General features: G+C 40.5%; 1 protein-coding gene across 2 annotated transcripts in view; it reads left to right on the forward strand.

Annotated features, from left to right (window-relative positions):
* The window catches only part of kcng1 (potassium voltage-gated channel, subfamily G, member 1), a 124,700-nt gene that overhangs the window by 40,188 nt on the left and 58,931 nt on the right, over positions 1–25,581 (forward strand). The window contains exon 2 of one of the 2 annotated variants that reach the window (XM_039735686.1): positions 21,744–21,886. The exons of the other annotated variant lie outside the window; for it this stretch is intronic. The gene's annotated coding sequence lies outside the window, so the exon portion shown is untranslated. The remainder of the gene's footprint in view (positions 1–21,743; positions 21,887–25,581) is intronic. 2 annotated transcript variants of the gene reach the window in all.

Below are 25,581 nucleotides of genomic sequence, written 5' to 3' on the forward strand. Positions count from 1 at the left end.
GACTCACTCACTGACTCATCACTAATTCTCCAAGTTCCCATGTAGGTAGAAGGCTGAAATTTGGCAGGCTCATTCCTTACAGCTTCCTTACAAAAGTTGGGCAGGTTTCATTTCGAAATTCTACACGCAACGGTTGATAACAGTCGACAACATCCGCCATGTTGAACTTTCTTATTTATGGCCCCATCTTCACGAAATTTGTTAGGCGGTTTCCCTGCGCTAACCAAAACCAATGTACGTACTAATTTCAGTGGTATGACGCCACTGTCGGCCGCCATATTGAATTTTCCAAACATCACTAATTCTCCAACTTCCCGTGTAGGTAGAAGGCTGAAATTTAGCAGGCTCATTCCTTGTAGCTTACTTACAAAAGTTAAGCAGGTTTCATTTCGAAATTCTACGTGTAACGGTCATAATGGTCAACAACTTCCGCCATGTTGAACTTTCTTATTTATGGCCCCATCTTCACGAAATTTGGTAGGCGGCTTCCCTGCGCTAACTGAAACTAATGTATGTACTTATTTCGGTGGTATGATGCCACTGTCAGCCGCTATATTGAACTTTTCAACGTCACTAATTCTCCAAATTCCCATGTAGGTAGAAGGCTGAAATTTGGTACTTATTTCGGTGGTATGATGCCACTGTCTGCCGCCATATTGAACTTTTCAATAGTCTTTGTTACTTATGGGCCCATCTTCAAGAAATTTGGTACGCGGGTTCCCAGCGCTAACTGAATCCTACTTATGTACATATATACGTCCATAGCCTGTAGCTCAGTCACCGTGTGAGGCGGCATTTGGTCCCCCATCCCAACGCCTCCCACGTTGTTGGCTGCCTGCCTATATAAGGCTGTCCGTCGCTCCAGTCTCTACATTCCCTTCCTTTGCTTCGCCACAAGATTCACGTCTCCCTCCTGATAACTACAGCCTTTTTATTTAATCCACGGCTTCTCCGCTGTTTTATTGTTCATTTATTACGATTATTGTTATTGTGTAGGTATTTTAGACTTACTTTACATTGTTCAGGTACCCATTTCCTTTATCATTCCAACCATACCCGCATTAACATGTCTATCGAGGTGATCACCATCGATGAAAGAACTGTCACTTACCGAGTGGTTTCCATGCCCGGAGATGGCACCTATCCTTTCCATTCTCTTTGTTACATATTGCACGGCCATATCAGGCTCACTCTTGATATCTGGAGAAACATTGTGTCTTATGTATTGAATGACTGGGACAGGTTCAAGGTGTGGATTGATGATGGTACAGGAGATAATTATACTACACAGGAGCACTATAAGAGTGAAATGCTTAAGCCCTTCACCTATGCATCTGCATGTGAGTTGATGGCTGCCACTGAATTGTTCGGTTGTCACTTTCAAGTGTACCGAAATGGCCAAATATTTTACACCTTCTGACAACCGCCAATGCGTTTTAAACATCTTAGATTCACAGGTGACGATTTCAGTAGTGGACTCTTTGATGTTTATAATTGTTTAAACTCTCAAAAGCTGGATGTGAAGTTATCGATGAAACTGGTTGTATACTTACAACGCTTGACAGATGCCGAATGTCACTTCAACACAAGTCCTACAAATACTGTCGTAATTGAAACAAACCATGAAATTCAAACCGATTATGACAGCAGCAATCCAAGCTGTGAGATTTGAAAGAAGATTACAGTTCACATGGCCAACTGTATTTGCATGCTTAAGAGTAAGCTCAGCGCACAGCTTGGTCATATTACAACCGGAGGGCCGAACTCACGATGTGTTATACAAAGAGATCCTTAACAAATAATTATTGGTATATTTTCCCTCAGTTTAAAAAGTTTTAATTTTCTTCTTAATAAAACTTTTAAGGCAGTACTTCGCCACTGCTAAGTATCGGGTATTTTGCTATATATATATATATACATATATAGATATAGATATAATGTGTGTGTGTGTGTGTGTATGTATATATATATATATATATATATATATATATATATATATATATATATATTGTGGACGCGGCCCGGACATAGACAGGAGGACATGTTGTAACTCAACCACCACACGTTTATTTACACAACTATTTACAACAATATGGTCACTAAGACCCAGTCCAAAATAGTGCACAAAACCCCAAACAAAGTCCTGGCCACAAATGCCTTTCTTCGGGCCGCCTCCACACCTCCTCTGTGCTTCGTCCTTCCTCCTCCCGACTCCAGCCCTGAATGAATGGAGACGGCCCCTTTTAAACAGTCCCCGGATGAGCCCCAGGTGTTCCCGGCATTCCTCCTCTGGCCACGCCCCAGTGTGGCGGAAGTGCCGGCTGTCCTCCCGGCAGCTGTCCGGGAGCCGTCCTAAATCTTCCCCCCAGCACTTCCTTGGTGTGGCGGAAGTGCTGGGGTAACAGGTCCCCAAGGCATTGGGGCGCCTCCTGGCGGTGACCACGGGCCCCTACAGGGTGGAGCTTCCATGCCCTGTTCCCGTGGCCCCCAGAGTAACCACGTGATCCAGGGTGGGCTCTGACCCTCTTCCGGTCCCTCACAGCATCCCGGCCGGGTCATTGCCCCTGGCATCCCTGACAATATATATATATATAGCTATAGATATATATAGATATAGATATAGATAGATAAATATAGATATATATATATATATATATATATATATATATATATATATATATATATATATATATATATGTGTGTGTATGTATGTACAGTATGTATGTGTATATATATATATATATATATATATATATATATATATATATATATATATATATATATATAGAGAGAGAGAGAGAGAGAGAGAGAGAGAGAGAGAGAGAGAGAGAGAGAGAGAGAGAGAGAGAGAGAGAGAGAGAGATATAGATATTATATAGCAACACTCATAACAGTGACAAAACAATTACATTGACGATCATGTTACGTTATTTTCAAGATGTTTCCTTTTCTTTTTCATTACTTCTTTAACACACTACTTCTCCGCTGCGAAGCGCGGGTATTTTGCTATATATAAATATGGCTTGAAAACCAGTTTACTTTCTCTAAGATGCAGGGATTGGTCTTATCCATTACGGGAGATGGATATCTGAAGCGGAGCTCTGTTAGCAGCAGTTTTATTTTTTCTCTTATTTCTTATTATCCTGAGGTATCCTGTATTTACCCAACCTGAGGAGTTTCTATTATAGTATATAAACATGAGTAACAAAGGGGGTCAGAAAGAAACAGAAAAGAAATCTAAAGCTACATCCAAGTCTAGGCAGTCATCAATTCCAAGTTCGAGGTATGGCCTTTCAGAGACTGACTTGGAACAGGCAGGCGAAAGCACAGACTTCCCAGGACCCCGCTCTGCTGCATTGTCTCCATTCGAGAGCGAAAATGGGAGTGAATGTGCAAGTGATGCAGGTCACGATAGCTCGTTGATTCCAGAAGATCACTTGAAACTGGAAATGGCCTTGCAGTCTGCGTTTTCATCTGCTCCTTGCGAGCCGGGAGCATCAGCTGTAATAGGGGTTGCTGCTTCACCTGCAGAGCACGAAGGCTGAAACGATCTGTCCAAACTGAAGGTAATGATCGCTACAATAGCCACGGCCACTGCTCATGACATAAATGAGCTCAAAAATGATATAAAGAAATAAATAAATGGTGTGCTCAAGACAAACGAGAAGCTGTGGGTGGAGCTATAGCTGTAGCTGCAGCAGCTGTGACAGGATAATAAAGACTTGGAGAAATGTGTATATAATCGCTTTGAGGCATCCTTTAAAGGTATGCTGGAAAAAACTGAGGAACACATTCAGGAAAATGTGTCTAAGTTTGAGAATAAACTGACTGCACTTGTCAATCAGTTGGACGACGTTAAGCAGGCATTCACGACTAGAACAGCCGAACATTTGGCATTCACCGCTGATGGAAAAGCAACAGCTATGAATTCCGAATGTAAAAAACTTGGAGACAAACTTGCTGCTCTGAAATATGGATGCAGAAAGAATATGAGAATCGAAGGTCTACCTGAGAATTGTGAAAGTCTAAACCTAGTGAAATTCATAGCTGAACTATTCTTAAAAATAAATTGCAAGGACTTTAAATCGGACACCGAGATAGCAGCAGCTTACTGCTTACAGGGATCAAATACCTCTAAACCTAGGATTCTTGTGTGCTTCAAAAAATTACAATCTAAATTTAATGTATTGTCACTTCTCAGACAGAAACAAGAGATTATATTTGAAAATAACCACATTTGTGTTTCTCCTGATTTCTCGCCCTCAACAGCTGTTAAACATGCTGCTTGTTACCACATTAAACAGCGGTTAAGGAAAGTCAATATCAGATACAGCCTCTTGTATCCTGCCAAACTGAGAGTGGATATTCAAGACAAACATTACATCTTTACCACTACGGAGGAAGAAGAAAAAAAAGAATTAAGAAAGTTGATCCCAACACTTTTTTGAAAAAAGATTGTGAGTCGCATCCTGTCATGGCATGGCAAGAAGATATTACCGGCTGTCTGATCCGCTTACAATGATACTAATACCATAATTATACATCCTTTTCCCTTCACGGCCACTTTCTGTTTATGTTTTAATTACAATTATACGTGTATATATGTATGTGTGGAAGAAATTTAATTAGTAACTTTTTTTTTTTTTTTCACTATTCTAAAGGAAACCGTTTAACATCATACCCTTGGTATACTGTTATTGTTATTATTGCATTAGGGTTTACTATGCTTATCCAGGGCCACTTTTTAACACCATTCCCTGGTGTTTACTATCTTAGTATATTACTATTTCAACACTGTTAAATATTATATTTTATGCTTCTAGTATTTTGACTGTATCAGCAATAGATATGTCAATTTTAATTCTCATACTCTGCTGTTGAGGGGCTTGATTTGTTTTGGATGTGCTGTGTCTCTCGGTATGTCAGAGGACTGGGACTTTGTGAAGTGGGTCCAGCCTCATGTGGGGAGGCAAAATGGGGGGACTAGGGGAGGAGAGACAGAGAGCAAGCAATCTCTGATCTATTCTTTTATTCCTTATAATTGCCAACATAACAAAAATCTGCATGGCAATAACTCTTGGGGAAATTAGAAATTAAGGTCAAAACTGTCTCGCTTTCAGTTAAGACTACAAAATGACATCAAAAATTCAGAATCAATGTCTCCATGACGGGACAGTTAACTTTGTGAGCTGGAATGTTAAAGGCCTGAATCACTAATTAAAGAAAAAGTAGTCTCATATTACCATTGGATGCAGAAAAAGCATTTGATATGATTGAATGGAACTTTTTCACTATATTGGAGAAATTTGGGTTTGGCCCGAACATTAGTGCATGGATCAAACTACTGTATAACAATCCAGAAGCTTCAGTTTGTATTAACAACATTAATTCAGACTACTTTAAACTAGAACGTGGTACCAGACAAGGATGCCACTTGTCACCACTACTTTTTGCAATCGCCATTGAGCCTCTGCCAGTTCACTGTCAAAATGCTTATCAGGTAAAGGGGATTATCAGAGAAGGGCTTGAACAGAAAATTTCTGTATATGCAGATGATATGGTACTGCTGGGGTTCTTAAACTCTGTCCTGGGGGACCCCTATGGCTGCAGGTTTTTGTTCCAATCAGCCTCTGTTTTTAATTGGACTCCTGGGCTAATTAAGTGAACTGTTGTTTCCCAGATTCCCTGTTTTGGGAACAATGTACAAATTAGAAAACTAAGTTTGGTTAAAAAAAAAGTATTAAAATGTACTAAGCAGTTATATGTATTTTTTCTTTTTGACAGTATTTTCATCTTGATTGCCATTCTACTTTTCTAAGTGTTCTAATTGTTTAATTAATCCGTTATTTACTACTTTGTGGGGCTGATGCTAAAGTAGTTGCAGCCTTTCACGATTGAGTGTTGTTTGCTTGAGTTTCTGCTCTGCTTGTTTTTAATTGTCATTATTAAGATTCAATGAAAGGAGCAAACTGCACAGAGAAAGGGCAAAATATAAGAAAAAGAGAGTTAAGCATTTAAATCCATAGCAAAAACAAATATTTTTAAGTTTCTTATAAATGTAAAAATCATGCTGCTGTGCTTTTCTAAATGTAGAATAAAATATAAATAATACCAGCTAATTAAATAAGATCAGTGCTATCAGGTGTTGTCACTGATTAGGAATCTGGCTGGGACAAAAACCTGCAGCCACAGGGGTTCCACAAGATCGAGTTTGAGAACCCCTGTGGTACTGTATATACCAGACCCACAAAATATTGTGCCTGCAGTCCTAACAGCACTTTCAGAATTTCAGAAGATTTCTGGTCTCAGAATTAATCTGAATAAAAGTGTGCTCTTTCCATTCAATTCTCAAGCATACAATATTAGATTGGACACCTTCCCTTTTATCATTGAAGATCAGTTTAAATACCTAGGGGTAAACATCACAAGTGAGCATAAAGCTCTTTATCAACAAAAGTTCGCCATCTGTATGGAAAAAATTAAGCAAGAATTGCATAGATGGTCAACCCTTCATCTCACTTTAAGCTGGAAGAATTAACGTTGTTAAGATAAATATCCTGTCTAAGCTTCTCCTTTTATTTCAAAACATTCCAATATACATTAATAAATTGTTTTTTGAGCAATTGGATTCAAACATAACCTCATTTATTTGGAATTTAAAACATCCACGTATCCAAAGAGAGCCCGTACAGAGCAGAGACCAATGGCAGAAAGTGGTATAGCTCTACCTAACTTTCACTTTTATTACTGAGCAGCAAACATACAGGCTATAAAAACCTGGACATGGACTCAAATAGACGAACATACACAGGCTTGGTCCGCAATAGAAATAAAATCCTGCCGTACTACTTTATATTCCCTGCTTTGTGCCCCTATAAATGCAAGTTATCGCCTATATACTAACAACCCAATTGTGCTTCACTCACTCAGAATATGGTACCAATGTAGGAAGCATTTTAAGACAGAGAAGCTTTCATCTGTGGCACTTCTGCATGAGAACCACCTTTTTCAGTGTCTGTCCAAGATGATCTGGGGCCTCATGTATAAACGGTGCGTACGCACAGAAATGTTGCGTAAGAAATTTTCCACGTTCAAATCGCGATGTATAAAACCTACACTTGGCGAAAAGCCACACACTTTTCCACGGTACCTCATGCCTTGTCGTACGCAAAGTTCTCCGCTCGGTTTTGCAAACTGGCGGCACCCAGCGTCAAAGCAATGGTACTGTTCTTGTGTGATTACTCATTATTTTCATGACGCGGCTTTATAAATACACAGAAACTAACCGCATATTGTTTATTAGTGTAATGCATCTGATTGTAATTAACTCGTAACAATATAATGGTCCAGGGAACAGCCATAGTATTCCAAATGCCATAACTGCTTTAGCGTTGTTACTCTGACTTCTTCTTCTTCTTCTTCTTCTTCTTCTTCTTCTTCTTCTTCTTTCAGCTCCTCCCGTTAGGAGTTGCCACAGCGGATCATCTTTTTCCATATTACTCTCACTGCACGACTCAGAGTATTTATATCACTGTATCTGAGTGTGAATCACAGCAGCAGCTGATCGGAAAGAGAATTATCGGTATACAGCTTTAAGGACACGCTGTCTCAGCCACTGCAAAACGTTTTAAAGCCTTTCCTGTACAGACCTCGTGGTTCAGAAACAGTTTAAACCCAAGAACTTTAAATGCACTCAATCAATTGCTCCTTGTAGAACTGTTTGTACTTACAAGTGCAATCACCCCACTGTAACCTTGCACTACAGTTATAATATCTCACAACCTGGGCCACTTTATAAAGCGCGTATTTACATATTATGACGATATCATTTTTAAGGTGAAATGCAGCAAAATATGTTTGTTAAATTATACACATAAAACTTTAACTTCATTTAAATAATCTATATTCTTCACTGGGAGTGTCGTGAAGGATAGAATAATTAAACATGTACTACGAAGATATTTCAATGTTCTTTAAACATTTTGAAGAATCGGCGCTAAGCTTACAGATGGCTTAACGTCTATTACAGAGCTGATTGTATGGCGATCGGTTACTTGGGGATAGAAAAGCAAGGACTCTTGGGGCGGCCACGCCAATATATATTGAATATAAAACAGAAAGAAAAATAACAACACAGCTAAAAGCATGCGACAAATTTCGACAAAAGATAAATGCTTGTCATGAGCACGAGGCTGCTGTGCAGTGTCCGCAACAGACATGGCCATCCACCGTGATAAGCTACCTTACTGACATTGGCCGACGAAGGAGCCACCGATTCTTCCTCTGCCCAGTGCCACCACAAGCCTAGAGCCGCCCCTGGGTACTGCTGCAATAAATTATTTCATCGAAGTGAAACACATGGGTAATAATGTGCTTTAGCTCCTATCATCATGAAAATGACATCACGTATACATCTCAGTATTTTAGTTATTCAGAGAGCTGTAATATCACGATTGTAATGGACTCTGTGTCCAGTTGGAGGAAGAGAGCCAGTTTAAGAAGCAAGTAGTGATTCACACACATAGATCACATACGAGTAGAAGATCAAATACAAAACAAAGCATTTAACGTGCTACTTTAATTACGATGTGATTTGAGAAACTGGTTGATTAAACGATTTTAAGATGAAGTTTATAATGTTCTACTAAATGACAAAATAAACTACGTGATTAAAGTGGAAATGTCGAGATTGAAGTTGACATTTCGTTCTTTTTCTCCACTGTGTGCCTTTTTTCTCTGTACCCTAATAAACTTTCATATGACACTCAGACAGTGGGCTTACAACTCTTCTTTTCACGGCAACTTTGATATGTGACTTCTTTTTTATTTCCGGCACTGTGCGATTTTGTGAATGTGAGCTTTCAAGTTTCTCCAGCACGCTATGTCACTCGATCAACTTCATTTTGTTGATTATACCACGGTTTATTTGAACAAATAGTATGTTGTTCCTTTGCCTCCACTTGGTATTCGCTGAAATTCTTATATTTTCCCCGTGCTTTTCCCATTGTCTTTTCACAGAAGGCTGCGCTTAAGGGCGATTTATATTGATTTGTATATTCAAATAGGCGTAATTCTCGGAGGATTTGGGGCGTTACATAATGCGCGTGCACGAGCGTTAGTTTTCACGCTGATCTGGATTTATGTAACGGAAGAATGTGTAAGTTGGAGTACGCACAGATTCCTGCATCTGGATTTTTCTGTGCGTAAACACATTTCGGCTTTTGTGCTTACGCCATGTTATAGTGCGAGTTCTACGCACGCCGTTATACATGAGGCCCCGGTCTTGATCGCATGATGTTCAACAGCCTAAGCGCAAAAAATGGGATTCAACAAAAGCCTGACGTGCAGAAATGATACCACAGACAAAATATCGTTATTTTTAAAAGTTTAGTTAAGTTTCAAAGTAAAATGGTTCACACAAAAGGAAAAATTAAAATAACAAAAAAAAGAAAAGATTAATGTTAAGAAAAGTTCAGTTCAAAGCTTAAATCTTGTTACATCTCAAATCATTACTATTTACTTAACATTTCTGAACCATTTCAAAACGGTCAGAAAAATGTATGTCTATCCCATCTCTGAATAGAAAATGGGCCTTTCAAATCCCTCTTTACTGGGACCTGTTATTTCCACAACTAAGCTTATTATCACACTGTTACTCAGTTATAGTAAGAAGGTTCTATCTCTTACTAACTTATAGGGGGAAAAGACTATACCATAAGTTATGACTATGAAAGAAATTTATATTCTATTTAAATTAAGCAAACATTAATATGAGTTTAACTCAAACTTTAACTTTCTAAGATTGCCTCTTACAGTGTATTTTAATATGTTTACATGTGTTTTAAAGCATGTGGGATTGGTATTTTAAGGCTTAAACTATAAAAAAATGTTTATATTGTCTTTCTATATCGTGGATTCTCACCTATCGCTGATGGGTCTGAAACGTAACTTCCGCGATAGGCGGGGGATCACTGTATATTCAAGTATATTTGTAGAGGGGAGGGCTTCTTCCTCCCAGCCCTCCTTTAAGATATCCAAAATACACCATGGTTGTCATCCATATAATAATTCAAAGGGTGAGAACCCCGTGGAGGCTTGTGGGATTTCCCAATATGCAAAAATGATGAAGGGGAGGAGATGATCCCAGTTCCTTGCATCCTCATTGACTACCTTACGTAACATCTGTTTGAGAGTCTGATTTAAACCTCTCGACTAGGCTTATCGGTTTGAGGATGGTATACTGAGGTTTTATCTCTAGTAATTTGGTCGTCTCCCTGAACATTTCCAAGGTAAAAGGTGTCCCTTGATCCATCAGGATTTCTTTAGGGATGCAGACACACGCAAAGACCCTACCGACTCCTGTGAGATAGCTTTTGAGGTTGCTGTGCACAATGGAACATCTTCGGGATATCGAGTAGTATAATCTACCAGGGCCATTATATATTTATGTGCCCTGGCTGAGGGCTCTAGGGCTCCCACATAGGTCAACCCTGATTCGTTCAAATGGGATGTCAATTAAGGGTAATGGAAATAGAGGCGCACGGTCCCTCCTAGGAATCTGCCGCAATTGACATTCCGGACAGAACATGCGAAAGTGGAGGTGCTTGTCATTAATCCCAGGCCAAATAAATCCGAGCTTAATCTGCTCTAGTGTTTCCTCGGGGCCCAGATGGGCTCACAGACTTGTCGCTAGTAACTCTTAGGTACTAACAACAAGGACTGTACCTTCCTTTCATGTTCTACCACCCGATACAAAAGGTCATTATTTAACAGAAAGTGGGGACCCTATGACATGGCAAATAGTATGCATTGGTTGCAAATCTAAGGGGGGAGTCATTCGATTACTCCCTTTTAAATGAATCCAGAGTCTGCATAAATTGAAACTGCAGATGTGTGAGTGGATCGGATTTGACCTCAAGGGGTGTAGTTTCATCTCGTGTCAACGTAGAGCCTGATGATGATCACGACATATCGTACAGCAACGGCCCAGGGGCCTCATGTATAACGCCGTGCGTAGAACTCGCACTATAACATGGCGTAAGCACAAAAGCCGAAATGTGTTTACGCACAGAAAAATCCAGATGCAGGAATCTGTGCGTACTCCAACTTACACATTCTTCCGCTACATAAATCCAGATCAGCGTGAAAAGTAACGCTCGTGCATGCGCTTTATGTAACGCCCCAATTCCTCTCAGAATTACGCCTCTTTGAATATGCAAATGAATATAAATCGCCCTTAAGCTCAGCCTTCTGTGAAAAGACAATGGGAAAAGCACGGGGAAAAATATAAGAATTTCATTGAATACCAAGTGGAGGCAAAGGAAAAACATACTATTTGATCAAATAAACCGTGGTATAATCAACGAAGGAAGTTGATCGAGTGACATAGCGTGTTGGAGAAACTTGAAATCTCACGTTCACAAAACCGCACAGTGCCGGAAATAAAAAAGAAGTCACATATCAAAGTCGCCGTGAAAAGGCGAGTTGTAGCCCACTGTCTGAGTGTCATATGAAAGCTTATTAGGGTACAGAGAAAAAAAGGCACACAGTGGGGAAAAAGTACGAAATGTCAACTTCAATCTCGACATTTCCACTTTAATCACGTAGTTTATTTTGTCATTAAAGTAGAACATCATAAACTTCATCTTAAAATCGTTTAATTAACCAGTTTCTCAAATCACATCGTAATTAAAGTAGCACGTTAAATGCTTTGTTTTGTATTTGATCTTCTATGTGCTCTATGTGTGTGAATCACTACTTGCTTCTTAAACCAGCTCTCTTCCTCCAACTGGACACAGAATCCATTACATTTGTGATATTATAGCTCTATGAATAACTAAAATACTGAGATGTATACGTGATATCATTTTTATGATGTTAGGAGTTAAAGCACGTTATTAGACATGGGTTTCACTTCGATGAAATAATTTATTGCAGCAGTACTTGGGGGGCGGCTCTAGGCTTGTGGTGGCACTGGGCAGAGGAAGAATCGGTGGCTCCTTCGCCCGCCAATGTCAGTAAGGTATCTTATGCACGGCGGGTGGCCACGTCCATTGCAGACACTGCATAGCCGCCTTGTGCTCATGACCCAAGCATTTAACTTTTGCCGAAATTTGTCGCTGCGTTTTTAGCTGTGTTGTTATTTTCTCTTTCTGTTTTATATTCAATATATATTGGTGTAGCCGTCACTGCAGTCAGTGCTTTTCTTTCCCCAAGTAACCGATCTCCACACAATCAGCTCTGTAATAGAAATTAAGCCATCTGTAAGCTTAGCGCCGATTCTTCAAAACGTTTAAGGAACATTGAAATATCTTCGTAGTGCACGTTTAATTATTCTATGCTTCACGACACTCCCAGTGAAGAATATAGATTATTTAAATGAAGTTAAAGTTTTATCTGTATAATTTAATAAACATATTTTGCTGCATTTCACCTTAAAAATGATATCGTCATCATATGTAAATATGCGCTTTATAAAGTGGCTCAGATTGTGCGATATTATAACTAAAGTGCAAGTTTACAGTGGGGTGATTGTACTTATAAGTACAAACAGTTCTACAAGGTGCAATTGATTGAGTGCATTTAAAGTTCTTGGGACGAAACTGTTTCTGAACCGTGAGGTCGGTACAGGAAAGGCTTTGAAACGTTTTGCCGTGGCTGAGACAGTGTGTCCTTGAAGCTGTATACTGATAATTCTCTTTCCGATCAGCTGCTGCTGTGATTCACACTCAGATACAGTGATATAAATACTCCGAGTGGTTCAGTGAGAGTAATATGGAAAAAGATGATCCACTGTGGCAACTCCTAACGGGAAGAGCTGAAAGAAGAAGAAGAAGGAGAAGTGAAAGTAACAACGTTAAAGCAGTTATGGTATTTGGAATACTATGGCTATTCCCTGGACCATTATATTGTTACAAGTTAATTACAATCAGATGTGTTACAATAATAAACAATATGCGGTTAGTTTCAGTGTATTTATAAAGCCGCGTCAGGAAAATAAGGAGTAACCACACAGGGACAGTAGCACTGCTTTGACACTGGGTGCCACCAGTCTGCAAAACCGAGTAGTGAAATTGCGTACGACAAGGTATGAGGTACCGTGGAAAAGTGCGTGGCTTTTCGCCAAGTGTAGGTTTTATACATCGCGATTTGAACGTGGAAAAGTTCTTACGCAACATTTCTGTGCGTACGCACCATTTATACATGAGGCCCCAGGTGTCTGCACATCATCGTTAGAGGCCGAACTCCGTCTCTTTTCCTGGCTGTGCATACAGTGTGGAGGTAGCTGAGAACACTGCTTCTGCATCCATGACTAAACCTAGGGCCTGTGTGGGACTAGCAAGTGTGATACCGCTTTTATTGTCTGACCAATCTCTACCCAGTATCGCGAGGAAAAGAGGATTATCGAGTACTGCCACCACAAACTTTTTCAAGACGCCATTGTGGCTGATATAACAGGTGTCGAACTCATAATAACAAACGTCTCTGTGAATACAGGTTAGACTGGTCTTTACTTTCAGCCATTGTCGCAGCAACACTAAGCGGCAATCAACAATGGGAATGTTGCTGCCGGAATTAAATAAAGAAGTAACCATTTACGATTGCTATTCCTGTATGTGAGAAGGCCAGAGGATTAGCTAGAGCACACAGCCCCCCTGTTCATATTCCTCTGCAGATCCCTTTGTCACCTGGCTGCATACCAGGATTCAGTGAAGTGAACTCCGCAATGTGGGAAGAGGACTCAAAAGCAGGGATGCACACCCATCTAAAATGACATGGGTCCCGTTCTGGATGCCTCACGTAGGTTTCCGTTCGAATATGTTCAGTGATCTCCACTAGGGGGACCATGCTGTTAAAGGATTGACACCAGGTCAGCTGTGCGATATCAGGCGGAAGGGCATGCACAGGCTTCCTACTCCACTATTTGTCAAGCACTGTTTTGATTTGGCCTTAGCCAATGCCCGACTTTGGCCCGAAGTGCAAATGCCTGTTTTTTTTATTGTTTTCCCTGGGTTAAATTTCCAGACCATTATATTCCCCGCCTGCCAACCCGGGGCACCCCCACCTTTCCCAAAGTACTTTTTCTTTGTTGGGAATTTATGAGCTGTTCCCTTTCTTGAGAGACCATAATAAGTCTCTGATATGTTTCCTTCTGGACGTGACCCTCATCCATAGGTCCCTTGCCTATGGATCCCAAGGGTTCTGGGTTGGAGCATGCTTCTGATCCCCCCGATACACATCGATGAACCCCAGCTTGGCGATGTAGAAACGGTACTTTCCTACCCGACCTTCTTTTGGTTAGAGGACTCGAGGCTGTTTTGAGGCATATTTTGGGTTCAGCTTCCAGTTCCAAAAGAAGGCCATCATTCTGCCAACTACGCCATTGTGAAAATCGACCTCAACACAAAAAAAAGATTTGAGGCAACCACCGATATATTGTCCCTGGCTGCAAATGGGTTTTTAAAAGAGCACTGTTCACTGTGCACTGGTTCTCTTCTAAACTGAACTGTTTTACTGTTCAAAACATGGCGGCTTTAAAGGCCGGGACATGGCAGAACCGGAAGTGACCTGCTTCTGGGCGCCGGAAGTGGAGTGTTGTCTTCGGCACCGGAGCCAGAAATGACGTTCTTCTGGGTGCTGGAAACAGAAGAGATGTTCTTGTGAGCACCTGAACTGGAAGTGATGTCTTTGAAGGTTGAATCGGGCAGGTTTTCCTGTGTTTAGTCTGTAGTGACAACAGAAGAGGGTTTAGTGCACCCTTCCACCCCCTGGTCTGGCATGGAATTACCTTCACTTGGTCCATACAGCTTCCTCCTACATGTGTTGCAACTGGCTGATGTAAACAAAGACTGAGATTTACTATACTTACCACTAGCACTCCCAATTTCAAAATCCATTCCAGCACACAGATTCTTTTTCTCAGTCACGCTGCAAGCCCACAAGACGAACAAAACGCAAACACAATGCATATCTGTAAAAAGGAAAACTAATTGAAGACCACCTGAAATTAGAAAGTGTTACTTTAATCACAGTTAATCTGTTTATACCAATAGCAGAAGCCTTACAAGTTGCACTAAACTTCAGCAGGATCACTGAATATCTTTATTAACACCTCCTTGGCTTTTCCACCCATTTCACACATGCCTCTCCCTTCCCCACTTGAGGTCATTTCCGTTTTGACTTTTCTTGTAGTTTGCATTTTCAATTTTTTGTTTGCATGTTCACTTTTTTTTCACTTTCTGTATTTTTTGTTGGTGTTTTTATTTTTGTTTGTCTCTCACAATATACCAATAGCCACTCTGTGCCTTCCTTTATAGAGTTGGCCCCTGTCTATTGGCTAGAGTATTTTGTCTCTAAGCCTACCAAAATGATACATTGAATGGTTTCATTCTCTCTTTACTCTGTCCTCTCTTCTTCCTGCTAGATAAGCTCTTGTCTACATCAATCCTTCACACTCTGTTTTCACCAGTCTTTATAACCCTTCACAGCAACTCTATCTGGTGGAAGCCCTTTAGTCATTTCCAGCATTAAAAAGGTGTAGCAAAATACTGGGATTATGCCCCTAGAACTTTTCTTCTGTCTTGATCCCAAATATACTAAGGAGCTAAGGTACCTTCAGATCACTTGTTCAATTATGATGTGAAGCAGGGAACCACATATAAGTTAATGAGTCTCACTGCTGCCATCTAATGGTTTGGGGGATTCTTACTTTTTCATTTGTCATCTCTCATAGGGGAGGGTCTCAAAAGAGCTCAGAAACCTCACATCACCACACCTTAACTTTGGTCACACTGGTGTGGACAAAGTGATCACCCTAGCTGGGCTTGGCCAGGTGCAAGAGAATGGGCATGTACATTCTTCTGTATGTAGAGGCACCAATGCAGTGTGTGGCTCATCACCAGGGTAAACCGTCGACCCCCTAAGTAGTACAGTAGGGTCTTCACTGCCCACGTAATCGCTTTCTCATTACTTCATACTTTCTCAATGGTTGACTAATTGTGCTCCCTGGGAAGCAGTTTCCTGCTGAGAAATGTGGTGGGGTGTTCCTCCCCATCAAAACACTGAGAAAGCCCTGCCCCCAAACCAAAAGCACTGGCATCCATCTGCAGAACAAATTCCTGTATACATCCGCATTCTATAGAATTGGGAACAAGGATGAAGTGGGCATTATGTTTAAGAAGGCCCTGTTACAGGCATCGGCCCAAAAAATACCATGGTTCCTTCTGTCTTAAGTCAGTGAGAGGGACAGCCTGATGTACAAAGTTAGGAATAAACCCCCTGTAGTAATCAGCGAGCCCAAGGAAGGCACAAACCTGCCCCTATGTTTTAGGATGGGGATACACCAGTACCTCCCCCACCTTGTTCATCTGTGGCTCAATCAGCCCTTTCCCCATGGAATATCCCAAATAATAGTTTCCAGCATCCCCAGTCTACACTTTAGGGTTAGCTGTTAACCCCACCAGCATCAAACTGTCAAGCACCATCTGCAGTAGGTCAAGATGAGACCTCCAATCATTACTGAAAATGACCATGTCATCGAGAGATATTCATGCATACACGGAATGGGGATGGAAAATCTGGTCCACCATTCGCTTTCTTGCAACTGGACTCCTCCAGGGGCACCTGCCACTACCCTGTCATGAGAACTAAGGTGAAGCTTGCCCAAGTCATCTATACACAGCATCAGGTACACATCAAACTTGGAAATCTTATACAAGCACCTAAAATCTATACAAAACCAAACCAAGCCATCTGGTCTTGAGACCAGAAAAACTGGGATCCTTCACTCGCTTCTGCCTTTACCTCCTCACTTATCCTCCACTCGCTTCTGCTTTCACCTCCTCGCTTATCACCTTCCTTGTTGCCTCCGAAAGGCAATACGGGGGCACATGCACTGCAATACCAGACTCCGTTACTATCTTATGTGCCACAATTTCTGTCCAGCCAGTTAAGACTAAAAAGACATCAGAGTTCCTTTCAATCAGATCCAGTAACTCTGCCTTCTGGGTATCTAATCATGATAACTTTACAATCAAGTTCCAGCCTTATTGGGCCATATGTTTTGGGAGTGCACCAAATTAACATCATCATTTTGAACCAAAATCATTAAATGCCTTTCAGACACCCTTGATATCACAATCTCTTCTAATCCATTAACAACTGTGTTTGGTGTACTTCCAGATGGACTTAAAGTGGAGAAGGACAAGCAAACCAATTGCCTTTACTTCACTATTGGAAGTCAGTGGGAAACTGATGTTATATATTATTTGAAATTGGAAAAAATCTAATTCTCACTTCGAGGATCTGTGCAAAACGTTTTTAAAACCTGATCTAGTCAATAATATTTTAGAATAGTATTTAAATTGAGGAAGCAAATTCTCTTCCCATTTCATTTCTATTTATTTATTTATCCTACTATTAAAGTTTTAGTCTGTTGGCCTAGGTCTCTTTCTAATGGGTTGGGGTTGATTTGACTTAAACTTAGTTCTGTAAAATTTGACTTGCTTGTATGGAATGTTATTTGCTTTTAATAAAATCAATAAAATGTTAAAAAAAATAAGAGTTCCTTTTGGTCAGTTCCAGCAACTTTGTCTTCTGGGTATCCATCCAATCATCACCAATTTCAGCCTCAGTCTGCGGGACTGCTGCGGTCATGACCAGTGCCTCATTTCAAAAGACATGCAAAACCTGTACAGGTCATATTTTCTTCGACCACTGCCAAACCCAGCCATTTTGCCTGTAATTTATGTGGGTCTACAGGGATCAACACCAGCCCGCAATCCCCCTTCTCACGGAGTTTGCTTTTTTTGTCATAATTATGTTTTTTGCCTCCTGTTCACGTTGCATATGTTCCACCACAATAGAGGACAATTTCAAGATCAGTTCTTGGAGCGAAATGACTCCATCCACAAATTTTCATCCTGTGAGTTGTCCCCCTGACAGGGTCCCCCTGTCCATTCCTCCTGAAAAATGTGTAACACCCTAAGTGGTCGGCATCCAAATTGCAGTTTAAAAGGGTTCAACCTGGTGGATGCTTGGGGGGATTCACAAACAGCAAACAGGAGAAAAGACAACACAGTGTCCCAGGTGGTCAGGTTGTCTTGGACCACCCGCCATATCATCTGTTTCAGCATTTTATTAAACTGTTCAGTCAGGCCATTTGTCTGCAGATGATGAGAAGTGATGGTCAATTGCTTAATTGCCAAGCTCTCACACAGCTGCTGCATGACGCAAGAGATAAAGGTCAGTCAGTTAAAATCTTGTGTGGGATGCCAATACGTGTGACTGTTTCTGAGAGAGTTTTGGCAAAAATCTATGCATTTACTTTTTGTAGCGCGGCCACCTCGACATACCTTGTTGCATAATCAAGCAACACGAACATATACTGAAAATCATTTTTACTCTTGGGGGGTGGGCCCACAATAGCTACCCAGCCCCTCTCAAAGGGGACATCCAAAATAGGCATCAGTGAGAGAGGAGCCCTAGCAGGTCTATGAGCAGAAACAACCTGAAAATTGGGACACGTCCTACAAAACTGCTGCACATCTCTGACCATATTCAGCCAATAAAAGCTCTTCAAAATTCTTTTTCTCATCTTCTCTGCACCGAGATGACCCCACAAAACATGGGTGTGAGCAATTTTTAAAACCATCTTTCTTTGTATGCTTGGGCCTTGAAATCAGGGCCCCTCTGCTTCCAGATGGTTAGGGTGCCCTTCAGTCTGGGCATCTAGTAGTGAGTGGACATCATTCCAGAGCAACTCATCACATAGGTCCTGATTTTTCCCTGACAGGATTGCATCAATAGCGAGCTTCTCCACAATGTGCTCAAAGGTGTCTTCACAGAACCAGCTTTGAATCAGACGAAACTGGTGTCCCTTGGCTACAGGGCTTATGGCTGTACGAATGAGGGTCTGTTGCTTCAGGAAGTCATACTCATCGAGCCTTTCGGGAGGGAGATTTCACATAACCTGTAGGGCTTCTCCAGCGAAAAACAAGATAGTTGCCTATCCTCTCCTCTCCCAGTGCATCAGTGCAGTCATGTGTTTGAAGCAGAATATTAAACATTCAAGGTTATTTGAGGGAGGCATCTTAACCAGCAAGTACCTGTGACGAGCAAAGACATGAGTGCCAGCAGGATCCTCATCTTGCTCCACTGGTATTGGGATATTGTGTGCCTCTTGGAGATCCATTGGTGCATGACCCCACTCCTGGTACTATGTTATGCATGAGCCACTCTCTTGCACCCTGAAGAAGAGAGTGTGTTTCAGTGTGCAGCCCCACTGGAGAGTTTCTCAAAAGAGGTCAGAAGCCTCAGAAGGGCATCTAACAACCTGACTTATGGAAGATAGGAAATCATACATATTTGCAGTCCCTACCTGACTATATAAAAATCCCATTTGAGGGTTGTTGATAACAGGATGTATGAATTGGTGTCAACCCAGTCGGAGTCACTGGGGTCTGCCAAAGGGCACTGTCTACAGAAATCCATCCTACTTTGAGGAACTTGCACTTAATCCTGTACCAGAAGTACTCTCCGCGTAAAAGAAGTAATTTCTGCTGAATCAGGGACTTGGAGTCGGAGATATAGGGGACAAGGCTTGCCTGAAGGGGAATACTGGAAGTTCATAATTGAAATTGTGCTTGTGAATGCTTGTGTATTGGAGGAAGAACTGGGTAATAAAAATATACTTTAATGTAACCCTTGACTGTGTCTGTACACATGTGTCTGGAGTCTGAGGTTTATGGGCACACAGCCCCCACCCCTGTTGGCCATTGCAGCCAATTAATAAAACACAATGTAATTAAAATAGTGAATGAAGCCTCTAAGGCTGGGAAAAACTACCAAGTGCTGAGAACATTAAGTGAGTTAACTAAAATGAAGAACAAAAATGTTGTTTAACTACCTTAGCATTATGTTTACTCCTAGAAAAACAAGTCAAAGCATTGAATTCTTTTCAAAAGGGAAAAATGTTATTAAATGTAACAAAAATATGTAAGTATCGAAACATCAGCTTAAATACAATATAAAATGTATGTCTTTTGTCTAATGCAGATTTATTACAAGTGCTTCATGTAACGGTCACCAATGCCAAGCCCGATATTGCAATATGGACGGTAGAAGCACATTTCTTTGCACATTTTTCTTATATTCTTTCTGTTGGTTGTTCATGAGAGTATAGAATGATAGTGCCATATCTGCACAATCAATGCACCCCTTGTGTTATTGCAGACTACTAGAGTACAAGACCTATCGACTTCCACATTTGTCCTGACACAACAATAATGTATTTCTTGTATAGCCCAAAATCACACATAGAACACTGCAATGGGCTTTAACAGGCCCTGCTTTTGACAGCCCCCATCCTTGACTCCCTAAGAAGATAAGAAAAAAGCTCCCATGAAAAACAAAACTCTTCTAGGGAAATAAAAAAAATGAAAGAAATCTTGGGAAAGGCAATTCAAAGAGAGACATGCTTCTAGATAGGTTGTCACAAAATGGGGTAAATATGATGCACAAACGGAACAGAAGTAGTCCATTTCACAGAGCTAGATTGCCACCTCAAAATTACAGTATAATAGTAGAAATTGCAAGGAAAAATGCAAGAATAGATTATACTAGTCACTTAATACAGAACTTTCACATATAGGGTGGTCCAGATCTAATTATAAAATTTTCATTACGATACAACTTATTAAGTTTATACATAGAAAATCACCCAAAAAATCCTGGACCATCAAGAAGTGTGCGAACTGACGATATGAAGAATCATCTTTGCGCCAAACTGGAATCATCCCCGCATAAATCAATCATCCAGACGATCTGGATCTGCATCATTAGATCTGGACCACCCTGTATAAAGATACAGATTTATTCAAATACATCAAAAAACAAAGTAGAAACCAGTTAACGTAAATGAGAAACAACAACATCTGTCCATCATCCAATTGTAGAACTACTGCTAAATTGTAGAAAAGGAGTCAGACAAGCCTGTCACAGTAGGAGTCCTGGAGACATCAACCAACTAGCCATATCCTTCTATACTGGCCGGTCATCAGCTGAGTCAGTGCTGGGCCAGCCTATCTGATGAAAGGACCCTTCTCCCTCATGATTCCATTTCTCTTTTCTGTAGGTAGGCAAATAACTTGGCAGTAGAGCACTGGCACCAAGTGCCACATAAGGATATTGAGGGGAAAAAAAAACAGAATAGTGAAGGTTTAGAATGGAATGACTTGCCTCTGTACATCAGGTCTTCATCCTCGATCGAGGTTTTTAAAAGTCGGCTTAAGACCTACTTGTTTTCTTCTGTCTTTCATTGTGTATGATGGGATTGTGGTGGAAGTTACAATTAGTTGTTTTATTAATCTGCTTTTGTATGATTGTTTGTATTGCATTTATTTTAATGCTTTTTTGTACAGCACTTTGGCGCAACCTCTGTTGTTTTAAATGTGCTTTTATAAATAAATAATCTAATCTAATAAATACAATATTACTTATATTTTAATACTAATGACTAACAACAGAGAGGAAGTATGCACGACTAATCAGCAGTTCTACTGAATGTATGCTAAATTGAAGTAATAAGACTTCAGCTTGGATTTAAAAGCTGATACTGAAGGGGCACCTCTTATATACAGTAACATGAAAACTGACAGCTGCTGAACTATGAACAGTGCTTAGGAGGCTAATGTATTTCTTGTGTTTCTACTTGCTCAAAATCTTTTTGCCTTTTTTCCATGCAGCTACTAGCATTATGAATTCAGGTGACCAAATTCACCAGGCATATCACAGAGGTTAATTCATACAGAGCTGGATGCATTAGTTTCACTATCCTTATGAATCCTGGATGACCAGTTCATATTGTCATCACTTTTGCTTGATTCAGGTAATGGTTCACTTTCAGTTTCTTCAAAAACTGGCTTTACAGCTTCTCATTTACACACCATTGTTGTTTTGGATAAAGGCTCTATCCCACTCATGAATATTGATAAGTTACCTTAGAGTGGCAAAATGCATAGAAATATTCATGATTTTTTACAGCATTATGTTATTTTATCCCCTAGATGGCAGCAAAATACCATGTTAAGGGTTGTTTAGGATACTGTAAAGCAGATCAAGTCAAGTCACCCTGAATCTGACTTGAGTTTAATTATAATTACATAAACTTCCGAGCCCTACTACCCCTCAGGCTTAACTCCAAAAAGGGTTAGCAATAATTGCCTTCTAATTAAGAAACTGGGTTAGAAATATTTTAGAATATTGTGTTCTTCTGAGTGAGCATGGGTGTGTCTATAACTTCAACCCCCAATTCACTCTGCCCTGTTCACTGTTGTTTTTAACCAGAATATAATCTGACTTGCCAAGTCCTTGTATAGCAAATAATGAAATGTTATTACCGCATTTTGAAACTTATGCTAATTTTACTGAATGTATTTAAAACAGAGATAATGAATTACTAATAATTCTTCCATAAGAGCATCGTAGAACTGTTAGATAGGAGAAAGGATTTACATTTTTCTTTGTTGCCCTTTTACATGTCTCTTCCTCTCTGATGCCCATTTTACATCTGTCCTGCCACATCATTGCCCATCCACTGCCTTATTTTTCTCAGTTTCTTCTTTTGTCTGTCACTTTTGCCTCTATCACAACTCTTTCTACTGTCACCAGTGTGACGATGCGAGTTCGGCTCCACGCTCCCATCACTGTTCGGAAGCACTTGAACCCAACACCATCGATAATGTCACCGATGAACTAGTCAGTGAAGGCAATAACAATCGAGCAAGGGGATGGTAAAAAAGTGCAAAAGTGCTTTTATTAAAAACAATAAAAAACAAAGTGTCCAGTAAATAGTGCAGTTCATTCATAATTCTTCAATAAATAAATAATCCAATAAAACGTGGAAGTTAAAACAATAGAAAAAACAATCCTTTTAAAATCGAGGTTAAAACATCCAACAAGAAACAGTCTATAAACAAGCTCCGGTGCCTTCTTTTTAAACTAGCGTCTCTCCTGCTTCACCCATCTGGGCCCCGCAACAAGGGAGACACTCTCTCTCTGCAGCTGACCTTTGTGCCTGCCTCTGCTGTCAGTTGCCTTACCGATCCTTGGCTCCGGTCGGCTACTCCGGACAGCGACTTGGGAATTCCCTACGACCAAGGCTCTCACGTTGGGAACACCACGTCCCAAGTCCTGACTCCCACTACCTTCTGCGAAGAGTCCTGCGCCTTCCGGTCACTCCTGCCCTACAAAACAAACTCTGCGGGAGCGACCACAACCACTACTTCTCCCGGGTGTTGGCCAAACACGCAGGCTGCCTTCAGCTGCCTGCGAGCACTCGCCTGCTTTCTGCTTCACCGACTTGCGCTCTACTCCTCACTGCTTCCTGCTCCAACCTCCGTTTACTTCTCTTTTTTCTTGTTCTACTCTGTTCCTTTGTTCTTTTTTTTTTTTATCTTACTCGCGCTTCTTTTCATATAGCGAGGGGCCATAGCAGCTGCATCAAATTAGCCACGGGAACAATCATGGATGTGGGCAGTTCCTCACCTGTGCACTTGGTGAGAAACGCCCACACCGCAGATCGCCCCGCGGCTTGCTACAACCACTACGCCCCCTCATGAAACCGCGAGCGCGGTGGTCATTTATTTAAATGGCCTTTACTAAGCGAGCTGTGGACCCATAACACCACAACCAGACTTTTAAAAAAAAATTAAAGACATACAAAATTGTGAAAATTGCTTGTCTGGTACAAGCTTGAAACAAAGTCAGAGCCAAATGCATCATACAAATTTCTATAATTAAGCAGTAAAACTATGTTATTTATTAAGTGTGTCTTTTATATATGTACTTGTATTTTTTAAATCTTTGAAAAACACCACAAAACTTCCATTATGTTGTTTTTACCTATAATTAAATAATGAGAGGTTATAACAGTGTGTACTGTACTTTAAGTGTACTGAGGGGGTGAGAAAAACACCTGGGGCCTCATGTATAAACGGTGCGTACGCACAGAAATGTTGCGTAAGAACTTTTCCATGTTCAAATCGCGATGTATAAAACCTACACTTCGTATAAAGCCACGCACTTTTCCACGGTACCTCATGCCTTGTCGTACGCAAGTTCTCCGCTCGGTTTTGCAGACTGGCGGCACCCAGCATCAAAGCAATGGTACTGTTCCTGTGTGGTTACTCATTATTTTCCTGACACGGCTTTATAAATACATTGAAACTAACCTCATATTGTTTATTAGTGTAACACATCTGATTGTAATTAACTTGTAACAATATAATGGTCCAGGGAATAGCCATAGTATTCCAAATACCATAACTGCTTTAGTGTTGTTACTCTCACTTCTCCTTCTTCTTCTTCTTTCAGCTCCTCCCATTAGGAGTTGCCAAAGCGGATCATCTTTTTCCATATTACTCTCACTGCACCACTCGGAGTATTTATATCACTGTATCTGAGTGTGAATCACAGCAGCAGCTGATCGGAAAGAGAATTATCGGTATACAGTTTCATGGACACGCTGTCTCAGCCACTGCAAAACGTTTTAAAGCCTTTCCTGTACAGACCTCACGGTTCAGAAATAGTTTCATCCCAAGAACTTTAAATGCACTCAATCAATTGCACCTTGTAGAACGGTTTGTACTTATAAGTACAATCACCCCACTGTAAACTTGCACTATAGTTATAATATCGCACAACCTGAGCCACTTTATAAAGCGCGTATTTACATATGATGACGATATCATTTTTAAGGTGAAATGTAGCAAAATATGTTTATTAAATTATACAGATAAAACTTTAACTTCATTTAAATAATCTATATTCTTCACTGGGAGTGTCGTTAAGGATAGAATAATTAAACATGTACTACGAAGATATTTCAATGTTCCTTAAACGTTTTGAAGAATCGGCGCTAAGCTTACAGATGGCTTAACTTTTATTACAGAGCTGATATTGTGGCGATAGGTTACTTGGGGAAAGAAAAGCACTGACTGCAGTGACGGCTATGCCAATATATATATTGAATATAAAACAGAAAGAGAAAATAACAACACAGCTAAAAATGCAGCGACAAATTTCGGCAAAAGTTAAATGCTTGTGTCATGAGCACAAGGCGGCTATGCAGTGTCTGCAACGGACGTGGCCATCCACCGTGCATAAGCTACCTTACTGACATTGGCGGCTTAAAGAGCCACCGATTCTTCCTCTGCCCAGTGCCACCACAAGCCTAGAGCCGCCCCTGAGTACTGCTGCAATAAATTATTTAATCGAAGTGAAACACATGTTTAATAACGTGATTTAACTCCTATCATCATGAAAATGATATCACGTATACATCTCAGTATTTTAGTTATTCAGGGAGCTGTAATATCACGAATGTAATGGATTCTGTGTCCAGTTGGAGGAAGAGAGCCGGTTTAAGAAGCAAGTAGTGATTCACACACATAGGCACAAAGAAAATCAAATACAAAACAAAGCATTTAACATGCTACTTTAATTACGATGTGATTTGAGAAACTGGTTAATTAAACGATTTTTAGATGAAGTTTATGATGTTCTACTTTAATGACAAAATAA

Source organism: Polypterus senegalus, chromosome 14 (assembly GCF_016835505.1).
Source record: "Polypterus senegalus isolate Bchr_013 chromosome 14, ASM1683550v1, whole genome shotgun sequence".
In the NCBI taxonomy this organism is placed as follows: domain Eukaryota; kingdom Metazoa; phylum Chordata; class Cladistia; order Polypteriformes; family Polypteridae; genus Polypterus; species Polypterus senegalus.